Raw genomic sequence first — 12,044 nt, 5'->3', positions numbered from 1 at the left:
TTCTGAACTACACCCAACATAGAACTGATGATTACCACCTTACTGTTGTGTATGTGAGATACACAGGAGAAATTCATTTTTTTATCACAGAGAAATTACACATATGCTCTTCCAGAGTGATTGTGGTAGATTGTGTTTGTTATGGCAGCCCTAGTAGCACCTTTGCAACATTTTGTTGGTGAAAGGGATAATAACCTCTCATATTGGATTGTAGCTCATCAGGAATGTGGAAAAATGGCACAGGGGCCAGGCAGTGGCACACCTGGTTAAGTGCTCACATGAAACTGCACAAGGACTCAGGTTCAAGCCCCTGGTCCCCACTTGCAGGGGGAAAGCTTCAGGAGTGGTGAAGCAGGGCTGCTGCTATCTCTCTGTCTCTTTCCATCTCTATCTTCTCCTCCTCTTTCAATTTCTCTCAGTCTCTGTCTAATAATAGATAAATAAAAATATTACAAAAAAGAAAAGAAAAATGGTATAGATGAATTTTGGACAGAGATCTTTTAAATATTTTTAGCATAAATATCTATCATTACCAGAGTAAGTGGCGACTAATCCCTAGCACTGCAAAAACGGTATCATCTGTTTTCCATCTACACCATGCCTCAGCCTCGCGTGAGCTTAATGTGCAGCTTGGCGATACGAGAATCTGGCATGAAGCCCAGCCAGTCTATCTTGGCGTTATTCTCGATCGCACTCTGTCATTTCACAAACATCTCATAAAAACTGCAGCAAAGGTGGGCGCGAGGAATCACATCATTGCAAGACTGGCCAGCTCCTCATGGGGCGCGAGCGCTTCCACACTACGATCATCATCTCTGGCATTATGCTATTCCACTGCAGAATACTGTGCCCCAGTATGGTTCCGTAGCCCCCATGTCCACTTGGTCGATTCCAAATTATATTCCTCCATGAGGATAATTTCTGGAACCATCCATTCCACCCCGGTTCCATGGCTGCCAGTTCTTAGCAACATCGCCCCGCCAGATATTTGTCGGGATGCGGCATCATCTAAGTTCATTTCCCACGTCTACGCTCGACCGGACCTGCCAATATACGCGGATATCTTCGCCCACCCTGTCCAACGCTTGACGTCTCGTCACCCAATCTGGTCCCCTACGCCTACACTGAACTTCTTTGTTCCAGACTCTTGGAAACAGAGTTGGCAGTCAGCTGAGGTAAAGAACAAACACCTCATCACAGACCCCTGCAAGCGTCAACCTGGCTTTGACCTAGCACGTTATGATTGGGCCCTCCTCAATCGCTATGGAACAGGCCATGGCCGGTGCGCCGCTATGTTCCATTGCGGGGGAGCCAGAGACGACCCGAACTGCCCCTGCGGCTACAGACAGACTATGGCCCACATAGTCAACGACTGCCACCTCTCCAGATTCAAAGGAGGTCTCGAAACTTTACATCAGGCTCAACCTGACTCTGTTGACTGGCTACGGAAGAAGGGCAAACGCTAGAAGAAGAAGAACCAGAGTAAGAAACATTGTTGGAGAGAGGTTTATCTAATGGAGGGTATTGGTTTAACTATTATGTGTATTCCACTAAGAACAACATTAAATTCCTAACTTTAGAAAATTGTATTTATTTATTTATTCCCTTTTGTTGCCCTTGTTGTCTTTTTATTGTTGTTGTAGTTATTATTATTGTTATTGATGTCATTGTTGGATAGGACAGAGAAAAATGGAGAGAGAAGAGGAAGACAGAGAGGGGGAGAGAAAGACACCTGCAGACCTGCTTCACCACCTGTGAAGTGACTCCCCTGCAGGTGGGGATCCAGGGTCTGGAACAGGGGTCTTTAGGCCAGTCCTTGTGCTTGGCGCCACGTGCGCTTAACCCGCTGCACTACCACCCAACTCCCAATTCCTAACTTTTTAAAACATTTTATTTAGGAGAATAAAGTGTATTTGAATGAATATAACAAAGATATGATTGAAGTTTATAGGAATGAGCAAAATTCAGATGTCCTGATGGGGGATATATTTTTTTAAGTTACTATTAATTTGTGAACTATAGAGTCAATTATTTGTACCACATTGTATTGTGAATTACTATAGGGAGTTTGCTTAGTTAGCTTTAATTTTATATAATTTAAAAGCACTACATTAATCTACAAATAAGAATGTAATAATAATCATGATAATGAATTAATAAGGATGACAACAATTTGCATTAACAATTGAACCTTTCAGTAAATACTTAAAATTTTTTTGAATTAAAAAATTTATTATATTTATTTATTTATTGGATAGAGGCAGCCAGAACTCAAGAGGGTAGGGGCAGACTGAGAAGGAGAGAGACAGAGAGACACCTTCAGTCCTGCTTCACCACTTGCAAAGCTTTCCTCCTGCATGTGGGGACTGGGGGCTCAAACCTGGGTCCTTATGCACTGTAACATGTGTGCTCAATCAGGTTCACCACCATCTGATCCCTATTTTGTTTTTAAAAACTTTTATTTACTTTTGTTTATTTTATTTTTCTTTATTGGGGGATTAATGTTTTACAGTCGACAGTCAATACAACAGTTTCTACATGCATAACATTTCTCAGTTTTCTACACAACAATCCAACCACCACTATGTCCTCTGCCATCCTGTCCTGGGATCATTATTCTGTCTGAAAGAACAGAGAGAAACTGAGAGAGGAGGGGGAGACAAAGAAGGAGAGAGTCTCACTACTAGTGAAGCTTCCCCCCTGTAGGTGGGGACTGGAGACTTGAACCTAGATCCTCATGCATTGTAATATGTGTCCTTAACCAGGTGAGCCACTACCTAGCCCCTCTTATTTTGAATTTTAAAAAATGGTTATTTATAGAGTCATCTTCTTTGTACATTAATGGAATGAAAATTATTTTTAATTATTTATTTTTTTGTCACTAAAGCTATCAGTGGGTCTCTATGCCTGCTTGACAAATCCACTGCTCCTGGCAATCATCTTTCCCCCTCTTCTCTTCCTCTCCTCTCCTCTCCTCTCCTCTCCTCTCCTCTCCTCTCCTCTCCTCTCCTCTCCTCTCCTCTCCTCTCCTCTCCTCTCCTCTCTTTTCCTCTCCCTTCCCCACCCCTCCCCTCCTCTCTGCTCCCCTTCTCTCATTTCTTCTCTTTCCCCCTCCCCTCTCTCCTCCCTCCCTCCCTTACTTCCTCCCTCCCTTACTTCCTCCTTTTCTTTCTTTCTTTCTTTCTTTCTTTCTTTCTTTCTTTCTTTCTTTCTTTCTTTCTATCTTTCTCCTTTTTACTTTCATCTTTTTTCTGATATTACAGATAGAAACTGAAAGGGGCAAGGATGGTAGAGAGGGAGAAAATAGACATCTGCAGCATAGCTTCACCACTGGTGAAGCTTCCCCCCTGTAGGTAGGGGCCAGAATCTTGAACTCAGGTCCTTGTACATGTGTTCTATTCAAGGTGCACTGTTGCTGAGCCCTTTGAATATCATATCAATGAATAAAACCAAAAGCTAATGCTAGAAGAGAGTTCTCAATTCAGTTGGTCAATAAGGTAGTGATATCCAATGCCTATCACTAATTATAGTTTTTTAAGGGCCTGTTACTGATAAAATACTTGTATCTTGTCCCACTACTACCCAAATAACACGTTGAAACCCTGCTCATGTAATATTTGTATGTGAGGCTCTTGAGAAGTGACTAGAACATGAAAGCAGGAGCCTTGTGTGAATGGAATTCATCTTATTCATTTTTGAAATATTTATTTATTTCCTTTTGTTGCCCTTGTTTTACTGTTGTAGTTATTATTGTTGTTATTGATGTCGTTGTTGTTGGATAGGACAGAGAGAAATGGAGAGAGGAGGGGAAGACAGAGGGGGAGAGAAAGACAGACACCAGCAGACCTGCTTCACCACTTGTGAAGTAACCGTCCTGCAGGTGGGGAGTGGAGGGGGGGAGAGGGGGGCTCCAACCGGAATCCTTAGGCCAGTCCTTGCGCTTTGAGCCACGTGCGCTTAACAAATCTTATTCTTATAAAGGAGACTTAAATGGTTCTTTTCTCCCTTCTGGTTTATAAGGCTATGGTGAGAATAGGTTGTCTTTATTTTATTATTATTATTTAAAAATATTTATTTCCCAACTTTTTTGTTGTCCTTGTTTTCATTGTTGTAGTAGTTATTATTATTGTTGTTATTGATGTCGTCATCATTGTTACATAGGACAGAGAGAAATAGAGAGAGGAGGTGAAGACAGAGAAGGGGAGAAAAAGAGAGACACCTGCAGACCTGCTTCATCGCCTGTGAAGGGACTCCCTTGATGGTGGGGATCCGGGGCTCCAACCGGATCCTTACACAGGTCCTTGCGCTTTGCGCCACGTGCGCTTAACCCACTGTGTTACCTCGGGACTCCTGAAGAGGTTGTCTTTAAAGCTATGAGGGGTTCCTAACCAAATATTGAATTTACCAGAATCTTGATCCTGTACTCTTCAGCCTCCAGAAATAATTGTGAGAAATAATTTTCTGGTGTTTAGCAAGCAACAAGTCTATGACATTTTGCTAAAACAGCACAGACAGATTAGAATAGCTTCTCACTTGGGGGCATTGCTGTAGTGCAGCGGGTTAAGTGCACATGGCACGAAGCCCAAGGACCGGCATGAGGATCCAGGTTCCAGCCTCCGGCTCCCCACCTGCAAGAGGGTTACTTCACAAGTGGTGAAGCAGGTCTGCAGGTGTCTGTCTTTCTTTCCTTCTCTGTCTTCCCCTCCTCTCTTGATTTTTCTCTGTCCTATTCAACAACAACGACAGCAATAGCAGCAGTAACAACAATAACAAGTGCAACAAAGGTAATAAAATTGTGAAAAATGGCCTCCAGGAGCAATGGATTCATAGTGCAGGCACCGAGCCCCAGTGATAGCTCTAGAGGTAAAACCAAACCAAAACAAACAAACAAACAAAAAAGCCAAATAAGCAGAAAAAGAATAGCTTCTTTTTTTTCTATTTGGATTCCACATAGGGTGTCTATCAGACAGATTGGTATAAATGCTTTTGTATCAACTAAGCATAAGGAATCTGAAATGGAATCAACTAAAACTATTTTCCTGCATAGAACCTAACCAATTCAAGTAGAATTAGTCCTGTCCATAGTAGCCATATAAGTAAAATAAGTAACAACATTTTCTCTTTTTTTTTAAAATTACCTTTATTTACTTTTTTTTTATTGGAGAGAAATAGCCAGAAATCAAGAGAGAAGGGGGTGATATGATAGATAGGGAGAGAGACAGAGAGACATCTACAGCATAACTTCACCACTGGCAAAGTTTCCCCGTGGCAAATGGAGACCAGGGGACTTGAACCCAGGTCCTTGTGCATTGTAGCATTTGCACTCAACCAGGTGTGCCACCACCCAGCACCAGGTAACAAGATTTTCTTAGAATATAGAAGAGTTTCCCTAGTATGTCCTATAACGTTTTCACATTAATTATTTGACCAGGCACATTTTTTTTTAAACTAAAAGTGTTGATGTTTATTTTCACAATACAAACAAAAATCACTTTTTTTTGGTCTCTCTTACTCCAAAACTATTCTCTCTTCAATAGGAAGGGGGATCAAAATTTTCCTTGCCATGCTGTCAGATAATGTCCAGAGTTACAGCATCATGATCTCCTAGTAAAGTAAAATAAGCAACAAAAACTGAAAGAAGTTTTTCTCTCTCCTTATCTGTCTGGTCGAGTCATTCCTGGCCAAGTGGGCACCATCATGGGACGGACAGGAGGTCTCCTCATTGGAGACCCAGGCATTATTGGCATGTGACCTCCCATTGATGGCCTCATTCCAGGAGCTGCTCCTAAGGCATCATCCCAGGAGGAGGAAGGCCCATCATTGGCATCATGGGAGGGCCTCCCATATGGGGTGCAGTCATCATACCAGGGTGAGGAGGACCCAAGAGACTTGGTAGAGGTGGGGTCATAGCCCCTGCAGGAGGAGGAGCAGAGAATGGAGTAGGAGGAATTTTACCTTGTTGAAATGCAGCGGTTGTTTTGTCAGTCATGCTCTGAGCGTGCTCTTCCATCCAATTTTGATAACAGTCTTTCACATTCTCTTTGTGTTTTCTGCCACAAATGGAGAGTGTGCTTTTCTCACAAATGGAGAGTCATGGGTGAGGAATGTATCACAGTAATCACAGTAAAACTTGGGCATGTTGCTCTGTAGGCCATTGGAGATGTTGGTCACCAGGCACAATTTCTTTTAAATAAATTAGGGAATTTGATGAACTTGTCATTTGGCAAACTTATTCTTCAACAAATTCACCTGCTTTCAAACTGACAGATTCAGTGACTTTAATACTAAAATAGTACATTTAATGAACATATAATGTGTGATGAGGGTCAAATGTTTAATAGCAATGGGGTGGCTCTAGTGACATTACAGTCTAGTGAGGAAGTTGACAGAAGAAAAAATGCCACACAATAATATTATGGGAACATTAAGGGGAAAAGACAGTAGGGGAAAGGCTAGTTTCATCTTGGCTATTGGTCACTGGAGTATTCTAGAAGGAGGTGATGCATGAGCTGAGTATGGAATGATGAAAGTGATTTACCTAGGAGAGCAAGCAAGTGATCAGATTGTCAACCAAGGGATCAGTATGGGCCAAGGCAGGATTTTTGAAAGTGAAACTGGTAACAGTTAATGGTTCATGAAATGAATCTCCAATATAAACAAAATCAGGCTGACATTTAAAAAGTAAAAGAGAATCAGAAAGCATTAGAAGGCATAGAATGTGGTAAGATAAATGTTTATTATTTTTTCCAATTTAATTTTTATGTATATATGTCTATCACACTTAATATATTCTTATGTACATTATAGTCAGCAGGTTAGGCACAAAGAAAGGAGAGAACACTTCATAAAGTGTATTGCATGTAGACTGTTAAAATGGGGAGGAAAAAATTTATGTGAGAGAGGAGACTGAATAAATAGAAGTCATCTCATGAAGGGGATAATAGACATTCATAACAGATTTGAACTTTATCATGAAGACAAAAAGAAGCAGTAAGTGAACCACCTGAAATGGAATTAGAGAATCCTATGAAAGGAAAGGTCTCACCTGAGTAATGAGGCTAAAGGGTTGATATTCCACACCTGACATTTCTGGACACAGTCTGAAGTGAAGCATGCTGAGATGGTACTCGTTGCATTAATTAGGTTGAGATAAGCAGATGCAATATCATTTATTATGTATTGAGAGAAACATGCAGGAAAGTGAGCCTCACCCCAAGAGGTTCCAGGACTGTGGGAAATATAGGCTCTATAGAGGAAGCGGGAGGTTCTTGCTATCCTTAGGGTTTAAGAAGGCAATAGTTATTGCTGTAATCAAATTATTTGGCAATCAGGTTGACTTTGAAAATCCCTTTGTTAGGATTTGCTGTACTATACACAACATCACCATAATTTATGTCCTTTGACATTATTTGTATATAGCTGTGTCTTATAGAGTAATACCACTGGTTGCTTCTGTTCTCCCCAGTCTAAGCTTTTAAGAGAGTCAACATTTCAAAGACTTGGCCTATGGTCTATGCATTAAAAAGTTTGAGATATTCCATCAGTTTTTCTCCTCTCATATTTTTTTCAGTTCACAAATTAATTTTCTATCCTCTGATAAGAAAGTTTATTCACATCAATTTTTAAAAATTTCTTTATTGGGGGATTAATGTTTTATACTTGACAGTAAATACAGTAGTTTGTACGTGTATAACATTTCCCAGTTTTCCACATAATAATACAACCCCCACTAGGTCCTCTATCATCCTTTTTGGACCAGTACTCTCCCACTCCCCCACCCCAGAGTCTTTTACTTTGATGCAATACACTAACTCCAGTTCCATATTCCATCCCTTCCACTGGAAGTTTTCCTATTCTTTATCCTTCTGGGAGTATGGATCTTTATGGGGTGCAGAAAGTGGTAAGTCTGGCTTCTGTAATTGCTTCTCCACTGGACATGTGTGTTGGCATGTCAATCCATACTCCCAGCCTGTTCCTATCTTTCCTAGTTGGGTAGGGCACTGGAGAGGTGGGGTTCTAGGACACATTGGTGAGGTCATCTGTCCAGGGAAGTTAGGTTGGCATCACTCATTTAAGTAACTTCTTATACCCATAATCCCTTGTGAGTTTGTGTACATCTGTCATATACTCTAGTCATCAACCTGATATCAGCATATACTAATTATGTTCATGCCCCATAATTCTTTTTGCTCACTGTAAATGAACAGTGTTCTCAACATTATTTATTTAATTCATGAAAGAGAGGCCAGAGCCCTGCTCCAACATATACAATGCTTGGGTTCAAACTGATATTTCATGCATGCAAGATGTATACTCTACCCACTGAGCAACTTTTTTGGCTACTGTTGCAATGTGAAATATTTGTATGCATTAATTTTCTTTTGGAATGGGATGCATTTGTTTTGGCTTTTTAAAGACTAGTCAGGTGAAAGATATGAGTAAAGTGGGTAAGACATTTGAAAAGAGAATAAAGGGGGTAGAACAGAAACCATTAAGGTATATTTAGAACAGATATTGATCTACTAGTAGACAATAATGTGAAACATATAATAAACTGCCATAGCTTTAAATCCCAGACAAAAAAGAAACCATCAAAATTATGAATGTTCTCTATCATGGAATTAAATGTCTGGACAACTTTTAAAGGCAGTTCATACACAATATTATTTTCTCTTTCTCTAACTGGCTTTTAGAATGCTTAAGTGCCTATAATTCAGGGTTGGTAGGGCATATTTGCACTTCAAATTGTCAGAGCTTGCATTCAGGGATAATTGCTTTTAATAATGCAGGAAAGAGATTCTAGTGCTAAAATTTGTTTATACTTCGAGAATTAAAACAATGACCTGGCTACTCTAGGTAAAATAATCTTTTGTTAATGTTTGGTTATTTTTGCCTTAAGGTCTCTGAATAATTTTGCCACTCTTTCACTACCTGTATTTGTACAAATATACAAACTTAACAATCCAAGTTTATTGCTGTAGTTCTTCATGTCGTCGTTGTTGAATAGGACAGAGAGAAATGGAGAGAGGAGGGTAAAACAGAGAGTAGGAAAAAAGACAGACACCTGTAGACCTGCTTCACTGATTGTTAAGGGATTCCCCTGCAGGTGGGGAACTAATTGTCTATTCTGTAAGTGATATTTAGACATCCTGTCATCAGATCTGCCACAGTAGTATTACTACGGGATGCATTGGATCGACCTTCTCGTGGTGCATCCCGTGAGTACCCATTCATTGGGGAAACTGATGATCCTTCCTAGCTGACTGAATCCACATGGATCCCAGTCACTTTCAAAGCCAGCAACAAGCAGCCCCTGACAGCTTTCAACCTGACGCTGTTGACTGGCTATGGAAGAAGGGCAAACGCTAGAAGTATTACTACACCATTGCCTTCCATCTCCACAAGAAAATATGAAAAGTAATATTAAAAGAAGTAGCAATGATTCTTTCTCTTGTTGTTCATCTCTTCATCCTCCTCGTAAGCAATTTTTCACCCTTAGTTGAGGCAGAGGATGGTCTCTACATGGGTGTGGGAACAAGAGAAGGCTAAAAATCAAGGTGGGGAGTCTGAGAAGGTGAGGAAGTCTATAGTATGGTGGTTCAGAGTTAAAACAAGGTGAAGAGGGCCAGCTTATTATTGTGCATGAAGCTAACTACAATCACAAGAGCATCAAAACAAGTAGGTAGTGGACCCAAAAGAATGAGGAAGGCTTCCATGGAAAAGAGAAGGTGGAAGTGATGATGAACAATGGGTTAGTTACAAAAAGATTGCTCGAATAAATATGTGAAGGGTAATATGAATCAAATTTCTGTCAGTCAGAGGTGAAAGTTACAAAAGTGATAAATGGAGAAAGTTTGAATAAACCTAAGGGTAGTATATTGGAATTGGCATAAAAATAGTGTGTTGCTGTAGCTGCATGATTTTCTGTATGTAGACAGAAATAAAAACAAACAATTGTAGTTAAAACAAAACATAATTGTAAATGCTTGCTCTATACAAAGTTCTGTAGTATTTCTTACAAGACTAGTTTTTTTTTTTTTTGCCGCCAGGATTATCACTGGTGCAGGCACTATGAATCCACTGTTCCTGGCACCACTTTTTATCCTTTTCATTTTATTGGGTAGGACAGAGAAAAATTGAGACAGGATGGGGAATAGAGAGGGAGAGAGAAAGAACTGCAGACCTGCTTCACTGCTTATGAAGTGACTCCCCTGCAGGTGGGAAGCCAGGGGCTTGAACCAGGAGCTTGTGTGGGTCCTTGCACTTCATGCTACGTACACTTAACCTGTTGTGCTACTTGCCTGGCCCCCCCAATTTAGTTTTTTTTTTTTTAATTTTTATCTTAACTTATTTGAAGGATAATTTTGTAGGATACAAGATAGGTGGCTAGAATTTTCTATGTTTTAGTACTTTGAATATGCCATTCTACTCTCTCCTTGCTTTTTTTTTTTTTGCTTTTTGTGAAGAGAATTCTTCTTTCCTTTCCCTAGAAGCCTGGATTTTTAAAAAATTTTTTTATTTAAGAAAGGATTAATGAACAAAACCATAGGGTAGGAGGGGTACAACTCCACACAATTCCCACCACCCAATCTCCATAACCCACCCCCTCCCCTGATAGCTTTCCCATTCTCTAGCCCTCTGGGAGCATGGGCCCAGGGTCATTGAGGGTTTCAGAAGGTAGAAGGTCTGGCTTCTGTAATTGCTTCCCCGCTGAACATGGGTGTTGACTGGTCGGTCCATACTCCCAGTCTGCCTCCCTCTTTCCCTAGTAGGATGTGTCTCTGGGGAAGCTGAGCTCCAGGACACATTGGTGGGGTCTTTAGTTCAGGGAAGCCTGGCCAGCATCCTGGTGGCATCTGGAACCTGGTGACTGAAAAGAGAGTTAACATACGAAGCCAAACAAATTGTTGAGCAATCATGGATCCCAAGCTTGGAATAGTGGAGAGGAAGTGTTAGGGAGGTACTCACTGCAAACTCTAGTGTACTTCTGCTTTCAGGTATATATTTTGCAGTAGTTTATGGATACGTATGAACATAAGCTCTCTCTCACAGAAACTGGTGTATATCTAGGTTATGGGACTTTGTTAGAAAGTGAACCACCTGAGATGAAATAGAGTATACTATGAAAGGAAAGGTCTCACCCGAGTAATGAAGCTGAAGGGTTGTCATTCCACACATGAAGTCTCTGGACACAGTCTGAGGTGAAGCATGTTGAGGTGGCAATCGTTGTGTTGGTTAGGTTGTGATTGGCAGATGCAATATTATTTGATATGGATTGGGAGAGGCATACGGGAAAGTGGGCCCTATCCAAGGGTTCCAGGATTGGGGGAAGTAGGGGCTCTATAGTGGATATGTGAGGTTCCTGCTGTCTTAGGGTTCAAAAAGACAATCCATAGTTAATGTTATCATCACATTATTTGGTAATTGGGTTAACTTTGAAAAGTCCTTTTGTTAGGGTTTGCTGTACTGCCGGGATAGCCTGAGGGTACTTCTTCCCGAGCTAGTGCTCTCTGGGTTGGAGAGAACTCAACTAGAGCCGATCTAGGCTGCTACGTGGGAGAGGGATCAGGAACTCGTGCCTCACTAACTTCGCAGGAGATACACTCTGGAACTCTCAGGAGCCGGAAAGCAATTTCCAAGTGTCTTTAATCAGAAGAGCAGCTGTTTTTACACTCTCCAAGTAGGGTGGAAACAGGATGTGATATAGAGAGGGTGGAGCGAAAAGTGACTGGTGGAAGATCAGGGTGTGACAAGGAGAGGATCAGGGTGTGACAAGGAGAGGGGGTGGAGCAGGTGAGAATTCTACCACTAAACCACCAATGCCCTGGAGGAAGTGTGGTGCTTTATGTAAATGTAAAAGTGATTTATGTAAATAGACCAAAGCTTTGAATGGGATTACATCTATCCCTATATAGGCATATGGTTAAACAGAAGCCAGGGGGAGGTGGCATACTATCCAACACTGTACAGTATCCAGTATCTTGTATATAGCTGTGCTATTGGATGCTTCTAATCTACTTGGTCTAGGCTTTTGAGAGAGTCTG

At 41.0% G+C, this 12,044-nt stretch overlaps 1 pseudogene; it reads right to left on the bottom strand.

Annotated features, from left to right (window-relative positions):
* Window positions 1–5,654: 5,654 nt before the first annotated feature.
* Window positions 5,655–6,147, bottom strand: LOC103120112 (U1 small nuclear ribonucleoprotein C-like; annotated as a pseudogene).
* Between the last annotated feature and the right edge of the window lie 5,897 nt (window positions 6,148–12,044).

Source organism: Erinaceus europaeus, chromosome 11, assembly GCF_950295315.1.
Source record: "Erinaceus europaeus chromosome 11, mEriEur2.1, whole genome shotgun sequence".
Taxonomy (NCBI): domain Eukaryota; kingdom Metazoa; phylum Chordata; class Mammalia; order Eulipotyphla; family Erinaceidae; genus Erinaceus; species Erinaceus europaeus.
The sequence above is the reverse complement of the archived record's forward strand: the minus strand, read 5'-3'. Positions and strand labels throughout refer to the sequence as shown.